General features: G+C 38.9%; 1 long non-coding RNA gene across 1 annotated transcript in view; it reads right to left on the bottom strand.

Annotated features, from left to right (window-relative positions):
- Positions 1 to 216: 216 nt before the first annotated feature.
- The window catches only part of LOC139176411 (uncharacterized), a 124053-nt gene continuing 98815 nt past the window's right edge, over positions 217 to 25454 (bottom strand). Inside the window, exons 3-4 of the long non-coding RNA XR_011560867.1 lie at positions 2223 to 2355; positions 217 to 1595 (exon numbers count right to left, since the gene is read on the bottom strand). This is a non-coding gene — a long non-coding RNA (uncharacterized lncRNA). The remainder of the gene's footprint in view (positions 1596 to 2222; positions 2356 to 25454) is intronic.

Genomic DNA, 25454 nt, shown 5'->3' with positions numbered 1-25454 from the left:
AGCTGAACCTCCAGTACTTTGGCCACCTCATGTAAAGAGTTGACTCATTGGAAAAGACTCTGATGCTGGGAGGGATTGGGGGCAGGAGGAGAAGGGAACGACAGAGGATGAGATGGCTGGATGGCATCACCGACTGGATGGACGTGAGTTTGAGTGAAACTCCAGGAGTTGGTGGTGGACAGGGAGCCCTGGCGTGCTGAGGTTCATGGGGTTTCAAAGAGTTGGACACGACTGAGTGACTGAACTGAACTAAAACAGTTTTAAGGTAGGTGTTACAGTTGTCCTTACTTTATGCATCAAGAAACAGAGGCAGAGAGAGATGACAGGTTACATAACTTTCCTGGGTCACAACACTAATACAGATTCAAATGGAGGAAATGGCACTCCAGCATCTGTCTTTGCCCAGAGTCAATACACGGTGCTCGGATGCTCTGCCCCAGACCCGAGAGTACATTTTTTAATAGCCTGTGCACCTGGGTGCCTGCCCTTTTTAATTTCCACTCTCATATCTTGAGTCTGTGTTTCCTGTTGCATGAGCTCTGCAACCTGTGTGCCTATGGGGCCTGACTGCCCCTCCTGTTCTGTCTACCTTGGCTCTATCTTCGTACATGTGGCCCATGTGACCAAAGGTAAACTAATGCTCACTGAAACTGCCCAGATAATATTTGCAGTACTTGATCCCATACGCTGACAACAGAAGGATGGCCAAACATGAGGCAGCCCTGAATGAACTAACATTACCAGCAGGGAAGACCCAGAGGACCTACAAGTAACAAAAACTGCCTCTAATATTTACCTCCTTTTTTTTTTTAACCTGTTGACATTTGATAATATGAAATATTGCCTAAGATAAATTATTCTCTTCCTGAGAATTCTGGGGCTAGTTATCTGGTTTTACTCACTGTGTTTACTAAAAGAATTTGCACTATATTTGCAGAGAGTTCAAATATCAAAGATTAATTTTTATAAAAATATAAGTTACTAAAGGGATACTAGGTGTTGAAACTGGAAAAGGCTTTGAGGTTGATAAAAGGGTACAAACTAAGTTATAAGATGAATAAGTTCTCAGGATCTATTATATAGCATGATGACTGTAGGTGATTACAGCTAATACTACTGTATAGTATACTTGAAATTTTCTGAGAGTATTTGCTATGCATACTCACCAAAAAAAAAAAAAAAAGTAACTATGTGAGATGATGGATGTGCTAATTAACTCAATTGCAGGAATCATTTAACAATGCATATGTACATCAAACTACTTTGTATACTTAAATATGCTGCTGTTTTATTTGAAAAGAAAGGAAGGAAGAAAGGAGTAGGGATAGAGGGAGGAAGGAAAGGAAACTAGCCTTCAAAACAGAACAGGGAAAATCACAAACCAAGACAGCTTAGTGATTCGACTGACTCTTGGGTCCAAAGTCCAAATGCTGGAATGAATGAGCTTCAAATAATCTTTTTCTCGATGCAGTCAGCCAAAGGTTCCAAGTAAAAGCAAGCATCTAGACTAGCTTTCAGTTAGGACAAGGCAGGACACATGACTGACATATTCATTCATGGAGTTTCCCTTTTGGCTCAGATGGTAAAGAATCCACCTGCAATGCAAGAGTCATGGGTTCAATCCCTGGGTCAGGAAGATCCCCTGGAGAAGGGAATGGCTATCCACTCCAGGGGAGGACACATGACTGACATACTCACATTGCCCACAAATAGATGAAATTCACCCAAAAGTCACAGGAAAATTAAGAATGGTTGATGGTTGCTAGGCAGCAAAATAACACACCAAGGTCTCCTCTATAGTACTGACTTTAGCGCTACATCCTTGACCATGAGTATTGGGTAAGTTATTCCCAGTTTCAGTATCTACATCTAATGGTACCAAGGGGTGCTCCTATTCAGAACTTCATGAAGATGACAAAAATATTTACTGAGATCAAATAACTCCATACTTGGTAACGTTGCCTAGATACATGTTAAAATACAATGAACTAGAAAGGATACATACAAGGTTCTGACAACCTATCTGTCACACAAAGAACTTATGATTAACCTGGAACCAGGAGGCTAAGGGAATGGCCTGGCCCAGAACAGTATCTCTCTCTGCGTTCCATATTTTCTGTGCTGGGGCATGGACTTCAGTCTGAAGGGTTCCACAACTTTGCTCCTGCACCTATTTAAAGTCACCACCATTATCAGTGAATAGTTGTTAAGGTTTGCCTTACCTTAAGTATTCTGTTACACTTGGCTTTGTAATAAATACAGAGGTTCTCTGCCTCTCAGACCAGCACTCTCCAAGTCTGTGGCTGTATTTTTTTTGATGACTACCTTCTCATCAGAGGATCAGTCATCTTCAGGCTGCAAGTATGACATAATATATCTTTTAAAAAGGGGATCACTCCTTCGACATAACAATTGAACACTGATTCTCCTTTTCAAGGAAACATGGGCACCATGATAACTGCTGGATAAGACCATATAAAATCATTAATCTTTGCTCACTCCAGTCCTTGCAGTGAGTCCTCAGGATTAGGTACAAATATTATTTTTAAATATCTAATAAGATAAACTTTCTTCCTAGAAGTTATTCCACTAACAGGATCAATGAAGTAAATCAAAATCCCACCTTCCTTCTTGATAGTAAACATTTACTATCCTGATGAGAACAGAATTTAGTTCTCATACATAATTGTTGTCAGATTTTAAAACTTGACTTTTCCTTTTTTTTTTCTTTTTCTAATTTTATTTTATTTTTAAACTTTACATAAATGTATTAGTTTTGCCAAATATCAAAATGAATCCGCCACAGGTATACATGTGTTCTCCATCCCGAACCCTCCTCCCTCCTCCCTCCCCATACCATCCCTCTGGGCCATCCCAGTGCACTAGCCCCAAGCATCCAGCATCGTGCATCGAACCTGGACTGGCAACTCGTTTCCTACATGATATTTTACATGTTTCAATGCCACTCTCCCAAATCTTCCCACCCTCTCCCTCTCCCACAGAGTCCATAAGACTGTTCTATACATCAGTGTCTCTTTTGCTGTCTCGTACACAGGGTTATTGTTACCATCTTTCTAAATTCCATATATATGCGTTAGTATACTGTATTGATGTTTTTCCTTCTGGCTTACTTCACTCTGTATAATAGGCTCCAGTTTCATCCACCTCATTAGAACTGATTCAAATGTATTCTTTTTAATGGCTGAGTAATACTCCATTGTGTATATGTACCACAGCTTTCTTATCCATTCATCTGCTGATGGACATCTAGGTTGCTTCCATGTCTTGGCTATTATAAACAGTGCTGCGATGAACATTGGGGTACACGTGTCTCTTTCAATTCTGGTTTCCTCAGTGTGTATGCCCAGCAGGGGGATTGCTGGATCATAAGGCAGTTCTATTTCCAGTTTTTTAAGGAATCTCCACACTGTTCTCCATAGTGGCTGTACTAGTTTGCATTCCCACCAACAGTGTAAGAGGGTTCCCTTTTCTCCACACCCTCTCCAGCATTTATTATTTGTAGACTTTTGGATCGCAGCCATTCTGACTGGTGTGAAATGGTACCTCATAGTGGTTTTGATGTGCATTTCTCTGATAATGAGTGATGTTGAGCATCTTTTCATGTGTTTGTTAGCCATCTGTATGTCTTCTTTGGAGAAATGTCTATTTAGTTCTTTGGCCCATTTTTTGATTGGGTCGTTTATTTTTCTGGAGTTGAGCTGTAGGAGTTGCTTGTATATTTTTGAGATTAGTTGTTTGTCGGTTGCTTCATTTGCTATTATTTTCTCCCATTCTGAAGGCTGTCTTTTCACCTTGCTAATAGTTTCCTTTGATGTGCAGAAGCTTTTAAGGTTAATTAGGTCCCATTTGTTTATTTTTGCTTTTATTTCCAATATTCTGGGAGGTGGGTCATAGAGGATCCTGCTGTGATGTATGTCAGAGAGTGTTTTGCCTATGTTCTCCTCTAGGAGTTTTATAGTTTCTGGTCTTACGTAAAACTTGACTTTTTCATTTGAGCAAGTGTTCTTCACAACTGACAACCAAAGAATTATACAAATTCATTCAACAGGTAAATCCATTTTTACATCTGGGGTTATATTTTACTATTAACTCAATTGACACATGCATCAGAATTAATCAAATAACATCCCATATAAATGCTATTAAGGCTTTTTTTTTTTTTTTTTTTTTTTACCAGTGAGAATAGGATAGCTGGGGCTATGCCACTGACTCCCAAATCTCACTGAATTTACACAACAGAAGTTGATCTCTCACAAAGATGGCTGATGACCTCCAGGGCAACTGCCCTCCCTGTAAAACTCAGCTTCTTTTAATCTCCAGGAATTAAAGCTTTATGACGTCTTTGTGCTACACATACTTGTTCCTTCCGAAACTGTAGACTTTCTCTCTCTCTGACAACTATCTTTAGCCCTTAGACATGCAGCTGCCTCCCCTCATTAGTTCTCCTTTCCTCTCCAAGGCTCTTCCCTCGCACACTCACATGTGTCATTTCCTCCTCCACATTTCGGAAACTCCCAACTAAGATGTCATCAGCTGCTTAGTTACCCTGACTACTGCCATTTTCCTCTCTGCCAGTGCTCCTTTGTCACCTATCCAATCTATTTAAAATCCCTCTGCCAAGATATTCTATTCACATAAGCTAAGACCAAGACAGCTGTGTTTCTTCCCACCCACCTCTAACTTCCCTTCCTTCTCTGACTTCTGGCTACTTTCAATCCAACAGTCCACAAAATTTACTAATTTGTTTGCAGGATAATATAAACTGCACTAGGAACTCTATTCAGGAGAAAAGGATAACATAGCTTCCATCATCAAGTATATTTCAGTGTTTCAGGAATTTTTATTTGATAATCCAAATAAAACTGAAATGTAATACATTATACTTTTAGGTGTATGACCATCAGAGGGAGTTCAGTAGAAGGAGATGGATGCTTGGACTTGACAAATTAGAAAGCCTCTAATTCAGTGGTTTCCAATCATGACTGATCATTAGAATCATCTAGACATGGTAAACAAAAAATACCTCAGATGAATGATTCAGCAACTCCAGGGATAGCAAGACTGGGATCTACAATTTATGTGTGTGTGTGTATGTGTGTAGATATTTTAAGTGCATAAATGTATACACAGGCATCTATGTATATGAGTAAAAATGCCTGGTGGCTCAGATGGTAAAGAATCCGTCTGCAATGCAGAAGACCCAGGTTTGATCCCTGGGTCAGAAAAATCCCCTGGAGAAGGTAATGGCTATCCACTCCAATATTCTTGCCTAAAGAATTCCATGGACAGAGGAGCCTGGCAGGCAACAGTCCATGGGGTCACAAAGAGTTGGACATGACTGAACGACTAACACACACATGCATTTATATACAAGCACATATGTATAAAGCATGTATGTATACATAAATACATACATTCACACATTATAAGTAAAAATAAACACCTCTCCAAGTGATTTTTATGATTTCTATGATCTTTATGATCAAAGTCAACTTCATTCCTATATCTTGTTAACCAAATTGAAAAGTGAATTGTAGACAGGTTTAACCATTTTAGATAAATCACACAGCTAAATACTGACAAAACTGGGATGTCAGAAGAGCTTTCTTGACTCACTGTCCCCAAACTCCTCCAATGTTTTGTACTCCAATAAGATGGTGGGAATATTTGGAGCTTCAGTTGGAAAATGAATTGTGGCTAGGTTTCATAAACATGAGGAACAGATAGAGTATTCAAGAGAAGTTTCTTCTCATCTCTGTTCCTATCCTACTAGTTTAAATTCAAGGCATATTTTGCATATTTATTGAGAGGCTAAAATATATAAGGCATCAACCTGGACACAATCAGGGAAGGTTTACCTTTGAGAGGATACTGCCCTTTAAAGTCTTTGTTAGCAATGGGGAACCCCTGAGGAGCATTTTCAACATTCAAGTTCTTTTTGTCTACCTCAGACTACCGAACTAAAATTTCTAGAGATGGGACACAGAAATATGCATTATTAATGTGTTTCTCAATTGATTCTTATGCACAGTAAATTCTAAGATACATGGTAAAGGGGAATAAAGACAAGACAATGGCACAGATAACGATTAAAATCAAGATAAGGGTTTTCAGCTCAGAGAGGGAAAGAGTGTTGTTTCAACTTTGTAGCAAGATCAAAGTTGTACAAACTTTTCTTCACCCATTAAAGAACTGAGGTTGCAGGGCCACCAAGTAACCTGAAGTCTGGGGAGATAAGGGTGCTTTGGGGGAGAAACAGAACCAAGTATTTGTTTACCTGGAGCGGACAACACTAGACACCACCTTAGCTGGAAAGAAGGATGCAGCTAATTTTTTAAACAAATTGCTAGAGGATAAGGGTGAGCTAGCATGAAAGTGCCAAGTACCTAAGGATCTCAGCTACAGGGGCCTTCATACCCTCTTGCAGGATTTGACTCCAGGAACCCCACCCTGGCTCAACCCTTCACCTCTATTTTCCTACAAAACAAAAGCTTTAATCTGCAGGAGGAAGAGCATGAAAACTGCCATGTTAAGGCCTGAGTGAAAACCCACTGCAGCTAGAGGATAGGACAGAAAAATAAAGCAAGAATCACATTACCTCTCGGAGAGGGGCAGAAGCATATAAGAAGGCCATAAGCCAGAGACCCATGAATTACTGAACATGAGGTTATATGAGTATACACATACATGTTATAACCCATACCAATTTAGAAAATCTAATTGTCTGAAGTACAATTAAGAATTAGTAGGGTCTGGAAATGTAAATGAGTGCAGCCTCTATGGAAGAGAGTATGCTGCTGCTGCTGCTGCTAAGTTGCTTCAGTTGTGTCCAACTCTGTGCGATCCCATAGATGGCAGCCCATCAGGCTCTCTGTCCCTGGGATTCTCCAGGCAAGAACACTGGAGTGGGTTGCCACTTCCTTCTCCAATGCATGAAAGTGAAAAGTGAAAGTGAAGTCGCTCAGTCATGTCCGACTCTTCTCGACCCCATGGACTGCAGCCAACCAGTCTGCTCCATCCATGGGATCTTCCAGGCAAGAGTCCTGGAGTGGGTTGCCATTGCCTTCTCTGGGAAGAGAGTATGGGGATTCCTCAAAAATTAAAGATAGAATTACCATATCATCCAGCAATTCCACTTCTAAGCATATATTGAAGGGAAATGAAATTCATTGTTCAAAGAGATATCTGTGTACCCATGTTCACTGCAGCATTATTGACAATAGCTCAGACATAGACACAACATAAGCATCCATTGATAGATGGATGGACAAAGATGTGACGTGTATACATATATACACACACACACACATATATACATACATATATATATATATATAATTTAGCCTTAAAAAGGAAGTCCTGCCACTTATCAATGAGATCGGTAGACCTTGATGGCATTATACTAGTGAAATAAGTCAGACAGTAAAGACAAATACTGTTAAATCTCATAAGGCAAAATCTAAAAAGACGACATTCATAGAAACAGAACAGATTGGTAGGTACCTAGTACTCTTGTCTGGAAAATCCCATGGGCGGAGGAGCCTGGTAGGCTGCAGTCCATGGGGTCACTAAGAGTAGGACATGACTAAGTGACTTCACTTCCACTTTCCACTTTCATGTATTGGAGAAGGAAATGGCAACCCACTCCAGTGTTCTTGCCTGGAGAATCCCAGGGACGGGGAGCCTGGTAGGCTGCCGTCTATGGGATCGCACAGAGTCGGACATGACTGAAACGACTTAGCAGCAGCAGCAGCGGTGGCCGGAAGTGGGGGTTGGGATAAATAGGTGAAGATGTTAAGAAAATAAAAGGAAACCTTGAGTAAGAACCTCTCAGTTGAGCCAGGCAGTCAACAGAACTGAAAGAAATAACAAAATGGTTGTTTTACACCAAAGAAATATTGGTCTACGTCCTGTCTTGAGCAAAACTGAAGTAACTTGTATCTAACATAAAGTTGGGTCAACCATAGACTTTCTAGTCCCACATCAAATTTCTCAAAACCTCATGTTTCCTTTGCATTTGATTCATCTTGAGTTCCTGTCCATCCTTCATAAGAGTAATTCTGTTTGCTGAAAGATCTGGTTGCCTATCAATTATCTTCAAAAGGTTCATAATATCCATTCATTTTATTTATTTAATATCCAAAAGCTTGCTTTACCCACAAAATTTAATGAATTCAAAGTAAACTATTTAGGTAACTTTCTTCTGGCCCAGAATTTAGGTCTGTACATTAGCTAAACTGCCTAATCTAATCAGGTTTTAAAATTTTGAACTCAGATATACATGGAACATTACCCCAGATACACTATCACTGGGAAGATAACTTCTGAAAGAAATCACTGTCTTATACCAAAGCAATACGTTCATTTTCTAAGAATGCATTTGTGAAGAGATTCCTTACTTTTAAAAGACAGATTGTAAATACCTTATATAGTAAGCATATGGAGAAAGCAATGGTACCCGACTCCAGTACTCTTGCCTGGAAAATCCCATGGATGGAGGACCCTGGTGGGCCACAGTCCATGGGGTCGCTAAGAGTCGGACAGGACTGGGCAACTTCACTTTCACTTTTCACTTTCATACATTGGAGAAGGAAATGGCAACCCACTCCAGTGTTCTTGCCTGGAGAATCCCAGGGACGGGGAAGCCTGGTGGGCTGTGCCGTCTATGGGGTCGCACAGAGTCGGACATGACTGAAGCGACTTAGCAGCAGCAGTAAGCATAACGAAAGAGTAAAGGTCTAGGATTTGCACTCAGAGACCTAGCTTGCAGTTTACTATCCATATAAATTTAAACCTCTCCTAATTCTAATTAAATAAGTAGTGCATGTGTAAGCACCATGTCTCCAAAATACCATGTAAAAATGTTTAATTTTGTATTATTAACATACACACTATTGTCTTTCTTTCATTCATTCAATAAACTTCTATTTAAACCTCTTTAGAAATTAGACAATATTTTCTTCAAGTGACTTTTCCCAACCTTCTCTTCCCTATCTGGGCTCTTCAGACTGAGTCTGATTCATCTAAGTAGCTATGTAATTTAGTTCATGATCTGACACATAGCAAGTACTCAATAAATATTTATTAAATAATTTCAGTCACTGTCAGCTTCCTCTTCCCCTCTACTTCCAGCAACTAATATATTCTAAATTATGTGTGGTAAAGTTATTCAACAGCACCCAGATTCACTCCATGACAATGTGTAGTTTTTAAAAGAACATTTCCACTTTGAATCTGTCTAAACTTGCCAGAATTAAGATAATTAATGGACATTCATACTTTAAATTTTACATCTTTATTCAAACTTCACCTTTATAAAAAAAAAATTAATCACGAAAGGCCCACCATATGTTCAAAAGCTATTATGATTGTTTAGATAGAGAGAGACGGGTGCTCCCTCTTCTGGTTCTACAGAGAAAGATGATGACAGAAAACCCTCTGCAGAGTCAGACTCACATCCTGGGTAGGGAGGCCTGCCTACGCAAAGCATTATTTCAGAATTCTGGGGTGTGGGAGGCTACATAATGACTAAGTTTGCTATACATCCTTAACTGACTTAAAATACTGCATTGATACAAATGCTTGCCAGATGGGAAAAATATTATGAAAAAAGAGATCTTACTAATCTTACTCAAGGTTTGAAAAGCTATTATTTAAAAAGAAAGAAAGAAAGAAACCCAAGATATAAAACAGTAAAATATATATATATATATATATATAAAATAAAACTTGACAGTTTCTCCTAAAATGACAAGTATAAAAAAAAAACAGACAGTTTCTTTCTTGGTGTGAATGGCTGTTAACTTTGCAACCCCCAAATAATATATGTGTAAGGTATTTTAAAGTTGCAACACAGAACGATGAACATTATTTCAGTTGGTCCTCACAATAGATGCTATAAGTCAATAAACCAGGGAATGAATATTATCATTGTTGTTTCCTCCAATTTCAATGGAAGTACCTACACAATGATGCATAGCTTTTTCACAGGGCTTGCAAAACAAGCCCATGACCACTTCTATGCTTCAGATATTAATAATGGCTAAATTCTAAGTGAAGGTTTTCTATGGTCAGGCACTGAAACAATCGGTTTACAAGTTATGCCTCATTTAATCTTCATAATAATTCTATGAACCATTATCACTCCCATTTTACAGATGAGGAAACTAAGCACTTTTACAGATGAGGAAATTGATCACTTTTCAGGGCCAAATTCAAGATTATGCCCTATCGTCTAAAGTAAACATGTGAAAACTCCCTAAAGTCAACTCAAATACACATGAGGAATTGCTTGGAAATCACAGCACTCTTCACAGAATGCCACAAAATATTGATATATTTAGTCCCATTTTATAAACTAGAAACACATTTTCTAGCAGAAAATGTTACTACAATATATATATATATGTGTACCAACCAAGTTATACTTCCATCATCTATGTTTAAACATAAAAGTAAGACATAAATCAACTCTAGATTTAAATAGGGATCTTATGTCTCAGAATACCTTTAACTCTAACACATACAGACTACCCCATGTCTTGCAGAATTATGTATTTTACTCACCGGATTTTACAAAAGTTGAAAATTCTCCTGGATATGTTTCAGCTGTTTTCAAACCAGTCCAGAAGTCTTCCCATACCCCTCTCCAAGATAAAAGTCAGCATGAATTAAAATTTCTTGACACCTTAGGGCCCAGGGCTTCCATGATAGCTCAGCTGGTAAAGACTCCGTGTGCAATGCAGGAGACCCCAGTTCAATTCCTGGGTGGGGAAGATCCACTGTCAAAGGGATAGGCTACCCACTCTAATATTCTTGGGCTTTGCTTGTGGCTCAGCTGGTAAAGAATCTGCCTGGGATATGGGAGAACTGAGTTTGATCCCTGTGTTGGGAAGATCCCCTGGAGAAGGAAAGGCTACCCACTCCAGTATTATGGTCTGGAGAATTCCATGGACTGTATAGTCAATGGGGTCGCAAAGAGTCAGACATGACTGAACGACCTTCACTTTCCAGCCCCCATGATTAGGTATAAGGTTTGTTTTTTTCTTTTTTTAAGATCAGCATGTCCTCCCTGTAGATCTTTAAATAAATTTGACTGAAATCTTGGCTTTTCAAATGACTTGAAATAATCTGCAGTAAAAATGTATGGCAAAAATTTGCACAGAAACAGAAATAACATGAGACTGAAATCAAAGATCTTTTGCTGACCCTAATTTTTTATAACTACATCTTCCTCTTTGCTTTGCAGTATTTCTCCACAAGACTACTCTGAGTTTCTGCAGGCAATGCAAAAATTTTTAATCTCTAAAATGATACAGGTCTCCACATTCCCAAAACACACAAAAATTTTCAAGAAAACATTTTATCAAGTTAAAACCATGTAAGATGAACCCAATTACTTTATGAAGTCATGAAAAAGCTTGATTGGCTGCCCAATTTGCCATTTTCATGCTCATTGTTTACCCAGCTGCATGAGCCACTGAGCAAACAGTCAGCAGCAGTTGCCAAGGTTTTACCATAATAACAATTATGAGGGAAAACTTAGAATTCAAAAAATTCTACACAGAAACTTAACTACTTTCTGAGTACTGGGGAACATACCAGTTTAGTGAAATGTGGCAGCAAAACCCCACTGTTCTACGGGTGTGTGGGAGAGTAGTTTGAGAAGCACATTTCCTTGGATTCAGACTTTGCTCCTCTTCGACCATCTAACTTCCCTTCCATGGATGCCCTAATAGGAAATCCACAGTAATTATCATACAAGAAATTAAACGGTGTGAAATTGCTCTTAATTAAATTTTATATTTGAAAGAAATTGAATTAAAACAAGCACCAGTGGACTAGCTCAGAGGTAACAGAACATGGGAGAAAATGCACAGGCTGCCATGAAGTTGAGTAAGAAAAAATCAACTGACCCTTTAAAGAATCGGTAGTGGGTCCAATTCCTGAGTTGGAAAGATACCCTGGAAGGGGAAATGACGACCCACTCCAGTATTCTTGCCTGGAGAATCCCATGAACAGAGGAGTCTGGTGGGCTACAGTCCAAGGGCAGCAAAGAGTCGGACACGACTGAAGCAACTTAGCACAGCACAAAGGGCTGTGGGTAATACAACAGGATAGGCTCCCTGGCTGCCCCAGACACAAGTGCAGTTGGTGCTAACTCCAGGTTCTTTTCCAGAGACGTCAGCAAAGGTGCTCATGACAAAAACAGGGGCATGGTGGATACCCTGAGAGAGTCCCCCTTGGAAGTAGAGGCTGGCAAGAGGGAAACAGCTGCTTCTGTGCGCAAAGCATGAAATTCAGGCACCTGGCTCAGACCATTCTCTCACAAACAGCAAAAGCCTGTAGCTTCCATGAGAGGAGCAGAGGTGAAGACCCATTGCTGATGGGAGAATGCAGAAGAAAAATTGTCTACCCTGGAGTAGGGCCAGTCCAGAATCCTGGGTTAAAGCCATTAGAGGTGTGCTGTTCCCACTGGGAAGGGCCAGGAGACTCTCTCTTCTGTACCAGGATAGCAGAGAACCTATCCTGTCCTCTTCCTTCACCACCCTTAATCCCCACCAGCAACATACAATTACCAGAACAGTCAGCAATTTCATTCGAGGTATGTGCCCAAGAGAAATAAAAGCTTACATCCTCACAAAACCTGTAGAGAAATGTTTAGAGCAACTTTATTCACAATTGCAAAGGAAATAACCTAAATGTCCATCAACTGGTGAGTGGATGACAAACTATATTATAGCCGTTCAGTGGAATACTACTCACCAATAAATAGAAATAAACTACTATTAAATATAACAACATGAAGGAATCACAAATGCAGTAAGTGAAAGAAGGCAGACACAAAAGGCTATATACTATTAATATATACTTCTATTCATACAACATTCTAGAAGAGCAAAATTCTAGTGACAAAGAGAGTTCACTGGTTTCCTGGAGGTGGAAAGTGAAGGTGTGAGTTGCTCAGTTGTGTCTGAGTCTTTGCAAGACTCAGTAGTCTTTGCAAGACCCATGGACAGTAGCCTGCCAGGCTCCTCTTTCGATGGAATTCTCCAGGCAAGAATTCTGGAGCAGGTGGCCATTTCCTTCGCCAGGGGATCTTCCCAACCTAGGGATCAAACCCAGGTCTCCGGCATTGCAGGCAGATTCTTAACCACCTGAACCACCAAAGAAGCCCAGAGGTGGAAGAAGGCACAAAGGAATTTTGGGGGAATGTAATCTTCTACATCGTAATTGGAGTAGTGGTTACATGTCTGTACAAACCCATCAAGTTCATAAACAGTGAATTTTAAAGTATATAATAAACCTGACTTAAAAAGTCAAAATACATATTTTAGCTTCATTTTTATCAGAGTTTGAATGATTTTGAAAAAATTTTAATTTACTTGATAGATCAGCTTTTATGGAATACATACTAATATGCTATGCCATGTTCTATCTAACATGAATTAGTTACGACCCTTTGAGATTATACAGTGTCATACACTACTTCTTAAAATATCTTCAGCAGTTTATGGATTAAATATGAAAATTAACATATATAGAATTATATATGAGACATATGGCTCAGCAGGTAAAGAATCCACCTGCAACGCAGGAGATCTAAGAGACGTGGGTTGGATCCTTGAGTTGGGAAGTTTCCCTGGAAGAAGGAATGACAATCCACTCCAGTATTCTCGTTGGGAAAATCCCATGAACAGAGGAGCCTGGAAGGTTACAGTCCACGGGGTAACAAAGAATTTGAATCAGCTGAAGTGACTGAGCACACACATACACATGAGATAAGAGGGGGACAGGGCACAATCTTTAAATGAATGACACAGCTGTGGAGGACACAACATGAACTAGGTAGAGCAAACTAGGTCCAAGATGGTGGATTTGCCAACTTCCACTAAACCCTGAGCCTCATTATGCACTCACTGTAATACATCAGCAAGCTAGATGACACATCGACCAGCGCCATGACATTTCTGAGGCCAACCATAAAAGGCCAAAGTGAGCAGCGACCCAATTCCTGGAAATCCACCCCTTACCCAAATAGTTGCAATAATCTTCCCACTTATTAGCCTATGAAATTACCCAGCCCATAAAAACTAACCACCTCATATTTCAGGACTGCTCTCACTTTCTGAAATGGACTGCATTTTGTTTAGGGAGTGTGTGTGTGTGTGTGTGTGTGTGTGTGTGTATTAGCGCACACAGACACTAAGTCGCTTCAGTTGTATCTGACTTTTTGCAATCCTATGGATTGCAGAGCCCACCAGGCTCCTCTGTCAATTCTCCAGGCAAGAATCCTGGAGTGGATTGCCATGCCCTTCTCCAGGGGAATCTTCTCAACCCAGGGATGGAACCCAGGTCTGCCGCTTTATAGGCAGATTCTTGACTGTCTGAGACAGGTACAGAGGAGGGAAGATATAAAACCAATGTGAGAGATCTGCAGTTAAGTTACAGAGAGTAACAAAGAGTAAACAGTGAAATAAGCACTTTTTAAAAAATATCTATATTACAAGTTTCTACAAACAAAAAAAGAAAAAGACAATTGACTAGAAAGGTGGGGAAAGGAAATGATTTGGTAATTCACAGGAAATAAACATCACTGCATTTTTTTAAAGAAGCAGTGAAAACTACAATGCTGAAAAAGTAATGTTCTAAAACTTCCTCATCATTTTTGCCTGAATAGTTATTTAACTTATACAAACATGTAGGACAGAATACTTTTTTCTCCATGCACATTCTTTCCAGGCTTCTCAGCAATGCTAATGGACTCCAGATCACTCCAACCACAAACATTTATCAGGGAGAACAAGATGGCAGAGGAGTAGGTGAATGTGGAGTACATCTCTCTCAATGAATACATCAGGAATACACCCTCAGACACAGAAGAGCCTGCAGAACATCAGCTGAGAGCAGGCATGAGTACTTGACCGTGGGAAAAGAATATATAGAACCACGTAAAACTCAAAACCAACAAAATTTGGTAAAGCAATTATCCTTCAAATAAAAAAAATTATCAGGTATCTGAGAACAAGTACATTCTCAAATAGGATGAATTTAGTCTGCTTCCTTAATCAGAACCTTCCCAACTTGTGAATTAAAACGGATGTCATTACTTCTCAATAATAACAGCCAAGTTACCACTACTATTTTTAAAATTTCAACTTGCTTTTTCTCACACCCTTGTTAGCAAGACCCCAGGTAAGTTGAGTAGTGCCATTTTAGCTAAACTGGCTCCACTTATTTAGAAAATTGATTTAAGAAACAATTTTTTAACCTGATGGTATTTGAAACACTGAATAAGTGCTGTTGCTTCTTAAGAAAAAATAATTGGGAACTAGGTGATAGAGACTTATTTATTTTAATGTAATCCTGACATGTACAAAACAGAAAAACAATATAGAAAACCTACTCACTCTCTAATGGAAATGGCTTCATAAAACTAAAAAGATTTGGTAATACTGAGCATCAGTCCATGAGACAATGGTTATTATCAACACTCAGTGCCTAGCTTGCTAGTTAATGAGGTGAGAAGAAACCAAGAATGGTTAATAATCCCACAAACTGATCATAATCAAATCATCACAGTGTTAATAAGAGAATTAAGGGGGTTATAACCTGAAAAGAAATATAAATATAAAATCATTATTTTGACTATATGTATTATGGCAAAGCTATTTTCTAAACCTACATGGAAGTCAAAAAAGATTAAACTTTCTTCCACAAAAACTTTTTTCAAAAAAAAAAAAAAAATCAGGTCAAGCAGATTTTATTGATAGCACTTAAAAAATATTTATTCTTGCTTTGTCATTTAAGTCTACAAAGGAAACTCTCAATCAATTTGCAGAGATATTTAATTTCCTAGACATCATATACACTAAGACAAACTGTTTTCTGATTATGCTATAAACTTAACTCTGTTAAATTTAAGTTACAAATCTAGTTTCTCAATCTCTTACCTATATTTTCAAGAGCTAACTGTTTTCATTCTACAATATTGATATAGATATTCTTGTTTATATACATGACACTAACAAATATTTTCTCATTACACATTTTAACAATAATCTAACCTCAGGACAATTGCCTCTTTTCATTGGATTTGTCAACCTTTATAACAAACATTTAACCTAATGAAGACAATACATTCCCAGTTATGTACTGAGAACATAAACTTTTTTTCTGAGTATAAAATAATTGATTCTCATTGCAAATATTTGAAAAGCCCTGAAAAGCTGAGAAAAAATGGACCAGTATAATCTCACAAATCAAAGGCAGCTACTATTAATTTGTATTCCTTCCTTGTTTTTATCTTTTTAAATAGTTAAAATCTCAGAAAGATATAAATTTGTTTTACACTATTTTCACTTGAAATGATTAAGAAAAAGCACTTTCTACCTATAAGGAAAAATAAGCTGGAAAAGAATATATATAATGGGATTATATATGAAACATACACAAATTATACATGAAACGTACATGATCAGTATCAGTTCAGTTGCTCAGTCATGTCCTACGGCAACCCCATGGACTGCAGCACGCCAGACTTCCCTGTCCATCGCCATCTTCTGGAGTTTGCTGAAATTCATGTCCATGGTCAGTGACGCCATCCAAACATCTCATCCTCTGTCGTCCCCTTCTTCTCCTGCCTTTGATCTTTCCCAGCATCTTTTCTAATGAGTCAGCTCTTCATATCAGGTAGCCAAAGAATTGGAGCTTCAGCTTCAGCATCAGTCCTTCTAATGAATATACAGGATTGATTCCTTTAGTATTGACTGGTTTGATCTCCTTGCTGTCCAAGGGACTCTCAAGAGTCTTCTCCAACACCACACTTCAAAGGCATCAATTCTTCAGCACTCAGCTTTCTTTATGGTCTAACTCTCACATCCATACATGACTACTGAAAAAACCATAGCTTTGACTATACGGACCTTTGTCAGTAATGTCTCTGCTTTTTAATATGCTGTCTAGGTTTGTGATAGATACCAATATATGTAATGAAGGTTATTAATAATTTGTCATATACATAGAGGATGAGATGGTTGGATGGCATCACCAACTCAATGGACATGAGTTTGAGCAAGCTCTGGGAGTTGGTGATGGACAGGGAAGCCTGATGTGTGGCAGTCCATGGGGTTGCAAAGAGTCAGACACGACTGAGTGACTGAACTGATATACATAGTCAAATAACTTGTCAGTTTCTCTACCTTTAAACTTATTCATAACACTCCTGATTTTGAGAAATTTTACATTTTTCTATAGTCAAAACTTGGAGAAGGAAATGGCAACCCCACTCCAGTTTTCTTGCCTGAGAAATGCCCTGGAAAGAGGAGCCTGGTGGGCTACAGTCCACAGGGTCACAAAGAGTCAGATGTAACTTAGTGACTAAACAACATAGGCAAAACTATTACTCCTTTCTTTTGTGAATTCCCTTATCTAGAAATTGGAAAAAAATCACCTTTTATTTCTACTATAGATCTATTAAGTTTGATATTGTTCAGTTACCATTTTAATTCTAATGTTTTGGTTTATGCTGTTAAATGAGAATCCAAGTTGAATTTTTCTCCAATTAGCTAAACAATTTCCCAAATAAGATTTATAAAATAATCCTTCTCTTTCTCATTAACTCATAATGTTTCCTTTATGATATATAAAACTTTTATACATAATACTGTTCAATCTTACAAGGCACCAAAATTAATCAAAGACATTATCCATTGTACCTGATCTGCTTTTGAAAGAGCTGCAATTAAAGATTCCTCTGCAACTCTCCACGAATTGTCTCCCTTACCTGCTGGGCTGAGGAAATTTCCCAAGACAAGAAGGAAGGATGCACAAAAGAGGATACAGAGTAACAGAAAAACATTTTCCACATTTTCATTCATGGTCAGTCCTTTCCTCTCGCATTGCCCACAAACCTACACCATTAATGAAACGAGGTAGAATAGAGGCAATATTTACCAAGCGTTTATGGTGTTCCAGATCCTTTCATCCCCTCAAAACCTATGATACAGACATTCTTCCCTAATTTTGCAATTATGGAACTACCTTCAGTAATTTTACCTAAACTGCCCATTCCCATACAATCAATAAGTAGCCAAAATTGATAGGATTTGAGCCTCAGTTGCTTTGAATCAAAAATCATGTGTTGAAAAATACCCTTAGTTGGAAAGAATCAGCCTCTTTCTCTCTCATGTGATCATTCCTTTCCTGGAATAATATTTTCATATTAGCAGGCCCGTGCAACACAGACCATAAGTTGGAGCTTTTATACATTTCAAGAGTAAGTCTGAATGTGAAGTTGAAGGGATGAGAAGGGAGGACTCTCATGACTGGGATGAGGGAACCCAGCAACAAAGGGAGTTACTGTCCAACAGAAGGTTAGAAGAGGATGTGACATCTCAATAAGTCACCAAGGTTAATAAGGACAACATCAGGACCAGATAATACCTGTTATAAATTAAAGGATGCAAGTTCAGTGTGAAAGAGAACACTAACAATGGACACTCCCTCTTTACTAATGCCACCAGTGATTAAAGCTTAAGGTCCTCAGAGTCTCAATCCAGGTGAAAAGAGGGAAAAGAAGGTAAAACAATCCTAATTAGGACAGTTTCCAACCTAAAGTAACTGAATAAATTTGACTCTATTTTTAGATTTCATTTTGTGTGTCATGAAGAATGGGGGTTAAGGTTCAAAAATTTAAATAAGCTACAAAAAACAATTGCTAAATTTATAACAGATGTTCATGGAATTGAGCCCCACTCAAACTAGTAAAAGAGGAGATGACTGTGAAGAATAGACACAACCAGCCTGCAAGTACATTAGAAGGGAAAACAAGATAATGGAAAATGAGGCTTCTCTCTGTGTTTCCCAGAGACACAGACCCTCCTTCTCCTTGGGCAGCTAAGTGCTGCTCCCTCTCCTGGCCTCATCCTGGCTGCCTGGAAAGGCCTGGTGTCAATCAAGAAGTCTCTTGCTCATAATACCAGTGGCTCCTGCCATTTCAAATTCTATTTCCTCCTTCCTTGCTTGACATTTCTGACTTAATGCACTCCTACTGATTTTTTACTCATTTCAGTCTTCCCTTCTCTTTGCCAGCACTTTTTCCTCTATTTTATAACCCAATGCAAATATCATTTGCATTGTCATTTGATGCAGATAAAACTCATGGATTCCGTGTGTGTGTGTGTGTGTGTGGTATGTGGGTGAGGGGGGATACACATGTATTAATAATATGGTAGATGTAACACTGGACTTATGGATTATATGAGGTGGATTCCAAAACTTATGTTTTATAAGTGTAACATATGTCTTTTTCTGTAAGTCAGCTTACTTACTATTTTGAGTCTATCCTGCTATGGTGGTGGAAATTTAACATTAACCACTTTGTGCCCAGTCTCCTCCCTTTCCCCAGGATTACGGTAAAGTTGTAGAGTCTCACGTAGTGCCAAGAAATTGGAGTCAGACCCCCCAAAATCTTCCATGTGTCCCCTCCAGATTCATTCTTGACCCATCTCCATTCTACTCTGCTCTGGAGCCTAAACTGAATGGAGCACAGGGACATGATTCACTTCTCTCTGGCTTCCACAAGGAAGCAGCCTTCTCCCTGTGCTGTTTTGCTTCTAGCTTCTAGGATCCTGCCCTCTCTTCATCTGGTTGGCCCAGCAGTGATGACAGTTCTGTTCTACATGCCCCTCGGTTCCTACACTCTACACTGTGCCCGCACCTTTGGGATCACTCCTCCTGCAGATAATGCCTCCTCAAATTATTTTATTGTGGCAGTGCCAACTGTCTCCTGCTGTGATATAATTCTAGAAGTCCAGTGTCCACATAGTGATTCTGAAAGACCTTTCATTCTATCTGGCTCCTGGTAGTCAGACCACAAGGTTTCTGCAGCGACATCACTCATGTTTGTACACTTCACCCTGAAGGTCTTAACTCTCTCTGCTGCTGTCTCCATGTTACACTGGAGACAGAAATATCCGTGAGGTTGTTAAGGTGCTGTCTGCCTAGATCTTGTGTGTACTCACTCGCTCTCTCCGTCTACGACTGCAAAATGCAGGAAGACCCTATCTGTGTCTATACATGTCCCACTCCTACTCTGTGAACCTTGTGCAGCCCACATCAGGGGACAGGTTTGACTGGAGAAAGATGGAAAAAAGGAGGTATGTAAAATACTAAGAAAAAAAAATAAACGTCATAATATAGAGAAGTGTGTTAATATAGATATTTAAACAACACCGCCCTGCAACAAATCCATGAAACTGAACATTTACATGGCCACTAGAACCATGCAGCTTGTGAGCTCTAAAAATAAGGATTTAAACATTCCTAGTGCCAAACGTCTGGAGAAGGAAATGGCAACCCACTCCAGTGTTCTTGCCTGGAGAATCCCAGGGACACAGGAGCCTGGTAGGAGGCCGTCTATGGGGTCACACAGAGTTGGACATGACTGAAGCGACTTAGCAGCAGCAGCAGTACCAAATGTCAGGTTTTTCATTTATTCAGAAAAGTATATTCTGAAAACCATATAAAAACTCACTGGATCTTCAACTCTTAGGTTATAAAATATACTCTATGTTATAGGCTGGACTGTGTGACTCCAAACTGTATATGCTGAAGTCCGTGCAAGGTAATTCTATTTAGTTGTAAGGTCTTTAAAGTGGTAAGTAAGTTAAAATGAGGTCTTCGGAATGGTTCCAAATCTAATATGGCTGGTGTCCCTATAGGAAGAAGAAATTTGGACACAGACATGCACACATAAAAAATTATGTTCAGGCAAAGGGAAAAGATGGCATCTGTAAGCTAAAGAGAGAGATCTCAGAAGAAGAAACCAACCCTACAGACACACTGATCTTGGACTTCCAGCTTCCAGAACAGTGAGAAAATAAATGGCTGCTGTCTAACCCACCCAGTCTGGAGGAGTTTTTTATGGCAGCTCAAAGAAACAAATACACTCCATTTTATAGATTAAAAAAGTGAACTTTACAGAAGTTAAATAGTCTGTCAAAACACTACTATTATTTTACAATAAATTATTTACAGTAAATCATTACATTAGTAATCCTAACACTTAAATCCAGGCTACCTCGCATCCTATATTCTGTCTCTCATAAGATGATTCCCAAGGGTTCTACAACTTGTATAATATGATTTTGATATGATAATGTTCATGAGCATACGTGTATAAACTTCAAAGTCAAGGAGTGCATCTGCAGGCTTAGGCCACCAGGCTGTGGCTGCCACCAGCCCGTTTCCAGACTCCCTGCTCCCCTCCTGCCTCCATCCATTGACTGACTTTCCACTCCTTCCACACTCCCTGTCAGTTCCTGAATTACAGGTCCATTCAGAGACTGTACAAAGAGGGTAAGAAGTGAGGGAGTGAGCCTAGAGCAGCAGGCAAACCGCACTGAAATGCCGTGTGTGTGTGTGTGTTCATGTGTGTGTGTTATGAGGCACACAAAGGAGAGGACACTATCACAAGGGTTACATTCCCCTACTGTGGAGAAGGAGCAAACAATGAACGCCATGGGGATTTTCAATTTCATTCGGAATCCAAGCATAAGCAATCGATACTGTGTGTGCACTAAGGTTAAAGGACAAGATAGAAATGAGAAAACCTGGGTTATGGTCTCAGATTTATGGATTCCATATCAGGAACTTAGGGCAAATTAATTATTGGGCTTCTGTTTGCTTACCACCAAAATGACTACATTATATTCAAGGTTTATTCTTTTTAACATTTGGTGAGATGTTTACCTGACACTGTATTGTTTTGTTTTGTTTTTGTGGAAATATAGAATCACACCACGTGGTTCAGCTGCCATTTGAACATCAATGCCAAGTTTTGATAATCATGGGGAGCAATGTTTTGAAATACTAATCTCACTGCAATAGTGTTATTTTGAAATCAACCAATCAATTAATCCACTATCAGTAAACTAGGGGAAATTTTGATTTATTAATTTATTTAACCATAACCATAGAAAATGCTCCATTCATCTATTCATTCACTTAACCAAAATTGAAGGAATAACTACTGTGGCCTGAGTACTTACTATATATTCCCTTAGACGTTCATAGTTTCTCTAGGGGAAAACAGACAATATGGTGTGGGAAGTGCTGAGGTTAGAATATGTGTAGAATATGGGTTAGAATATGGGTAATCTCAGAGCAGCATGACAGCTTATGAAAGCGCAAAAGGGATTTCTAGCTCCATGCTTGCAAAGAGGATGAATCAAACCCCATTAAGACAAATAGGTTAATTTGCATAACATCCCAGAGAGGGTTTGTTGCAGTTTAGGAATTATAAGAAAATAGAAACTCAGTCTATCAAAAGGGCTGAGTACTTTAAGACTGAATCATAAAAGACTCATACACTGCTTATAAATGAGCCCAATCACAGAAAGCCAAATTTCTTTGCTCTTTGTCACCATTAGAAATGTTTCCAAAAGATGTGAATTCTATATGTCAATCCCTAGTACTTACTATGTCTTTCCTTGCTTTATGAAGCAAGTATGTCTGAAGTCACAAAAATTAAATATATAAAGGACCTGATAAATCAGTTGGTTCAACTCACTCAGAGATAGACTGACGACCCCCAGGTCTCAGGTCTCACAGCAGCAGAGCAAAATCTAAATCCCAATTATCTGAACACCCATGTCAATGTTTTGGGGGGGGTTTCCTACTGAACTTCCTTCTGGTTCCCACCAGCTATTATACAAAAACTCCCAGAAATGAAGTCAAACATTCTCTGTCATTCAGTTAACCAAGCAGTCTATCATTTAGGAAGCATGGCACATCTATATGTGCCTTGGAATCAACCATGATTATGTGTCAGTTGTGCTATTTATATATAGCTATCTGCTGATAGCTATAGCTGTTGTCTTGGCTGGAAATATCCATGAATGGGAACAGTGAAAGGAGATTGCAGTAATTTCCCCAGAGTCGACTGAGGAAGTGGACAGTGGCAAATGACAATGAACATTGATTCACAGTTCTTTCAGCAAACATTTTGTGAGCACCTAATATGTGTCAGGCACTGTCCTAATCAGCATCAGTGAAAAATAAAATAAGTGTAATTCCTTCCTCAGTGGTAAGGAATCTGCCTGCCCATGCAGGATATGTGAGTTTTATTCCTGGGTTGGAAGATCCCCTGGAGAAGGAAATGGCAACCCACTCCAGTGTTCTTGCCTGGAGAATCCCAGGGACAGGGGAGCCTGGTGGGCTGCCGTCTATGGGGTCGCACAGAGTCGGACACGACTGAAGTGACTTAGCAGCAGCAGGCCACACACTGCTTGTCTGCTGAGCAAAACAGCAATAAGAAAGAAACAAATACACAGTAACGTCAAACAACAGTAAGTATATGGTAAAGGTTCAAACTGCAGAAAGTGAAAAGAAGTTTTAAATTCTGAAGGAACAGAAAGTGCAATGAGAAGAAACTGTAATGACTCACTTTTAGAAAAGAAAGATGTTTGGATACATTGAAACCTTTCACATTCACCTTCCTCTGCCTTGGAGTCATTCTTAGAAACCTAGTGGGAAGAAGTAGGAGGCACTCTTGAATTTCTTCTGGAGTGTCAAGAACCACCCTCTTAACTCTCACTGGACTGGTTTTTAAAGAGACATCACTTTGTTCCCAAGCACCCAACACTGTCGTCTCCCAACACTCAGTGTTCTATGTGTTTTTACACTATTGGGCAGTAGTTCTTTCAACATTCCTAGAAGAGTTCACAGTCCCCTCTGAATAGATCTGATTTTAAATAGAGATCTTCCCTCTCCAAAACACAAGTACCTACATAGAAAATATTGCATTAAATACTGGAGAGTTGATTGAAAGCCATCAAAGATCATCTTCCTGGAAATTCTCAAAAAAAAAAAAAAAAAATCATCTGTCTCTGCATTGTGAGGAATGGGTTCTAACTGGCTTCAGCTTAGGGGTCTGCAGTCCAAGAGTTTCCCAGTTTAAACACTGTGCATGTGCAGAGACCTCTCAGCCAAAGAGTTTTAGGTTGTCAGGCTGCAGTGCTCAGGGAGTGAAATACACATGTATGTTGTTGATTGCTGTTTTTTAAAGAGCAAATACGATTTCAATGCTGTTCATTTAAAAAAGAATTTGAAATGCATATGTGAAATTAGTTGCTCCTGAACTGCACAGAATGAACACAATGAAATTTCAATCCTACCCACATATTAAAATCACCTGGGAAGCTTTCTAAAAAGATTGATGCACAGGCCCCTATCAGATCAATTAAATCAGAATCTCTCAGGATGGAGTCCAGGAATTGGTGATGGTTCAACTCTCAGATAGGACCTTCCTGGTGGTCAAGTGGTTAAGACTCTGTGCTCCCAATGCAGGGGCCACGGGTTTGATCTTTGGTCAGGGAACTAAGATCCTGCATGCTGCATGGTGTGGCCAGAAAAAAATTAAACTCTCAGATAATTTCAGTAGGAGCCTGATCTTCACACACTGTGGATCTGACTTTACTTAAGAAGAGAAATATTTTAAACTAAACCCAATTGATCATAGAATTGTTTATTCAGTTTATCTGAATAAATATAGCTCAGTATAGTTCTGAATAGTCCTAACATTTCACAAAACATATGAGGAACAGAAAACTTATCAAAAAATAGGTAATTTGTTTCCATACATGGGTCCAAAGACCTGTGAAGCAAAGATTCTTCTTACTTCTTCCTAGAATTCCAGTACCTAGTATAGAGCTTGCCATATATGAAGGCTTAATTAATGTTTGCTAAGTTAACCACACCATTTTGGTCCTTCTTTCCTCTCAAAAACTATAGGGAAGAAAATGTCATGATCATTGTAAGTTGTCTACTGAGGCATTCAACTACACCCTTGAGAAACAATATTATTGAAAACATCCTTTCATTAAAACATTGATTATCTACCATGTGCCAAATGATATAATTGGTGCTGGCAATGATAATGATAATCCTTTTAAAATCATTCTTGACATTTTCTTTTAATCCAGTATTAGAATTCTGTTTCAAGAAGATTAAGAGATACTCAAGACCACAGAGTTGGTTTGTGAAACAGGATAAACTGAAAGTCCTGTCTTCTAGTTCCAAAGTGGTGCTATTTTGGGGACAGCAAAATAAGTCAGTTTTATCATGTACACATTTAAAGTAATGAGACTAATTTTAACAGCAGATGATCATGAAATAAAGACAAGGAGAATCAATCTACATAGAGGAACTTTCTGGTTGTATCAGTTTTGTGTAAGCAACTATGGGATTAGAAACAGACTCCTTTCATGTGTGGGTTAAAATGTATTTTGTACTTAGAACAAATAGCATCCAGTTCTGTGTAAAGGTATAGAAAATTGTCTCTGAGACTCCAGGAGAATAAGTGAGGTAAGCAAGGCAAAGAGTAGCTGAGACTGGCACACAAGTTTAAGGAGAAATAGAATATTTTGATT

Source organism: Bos indicus, chromosome 2, assembly GCF_029378745.1.
Source record: "Bos indicus isolate NIAB-ARS_2022 breed Sahiwal x Tharparkar chromosome 2, NIAB-ARS_B.indTharparkar_mat_pri_1.0, whole genome shotgun sequence".
NCBI classification, from domain to species: Eukaryota; Metazoa; Chordata; class Mammalia; order Artiodactyla; family Bovidae; genus Bos; species Bos indicus.
This window is presented reverse-complemented; position numbering and strand designations above follow the sequence as displayed.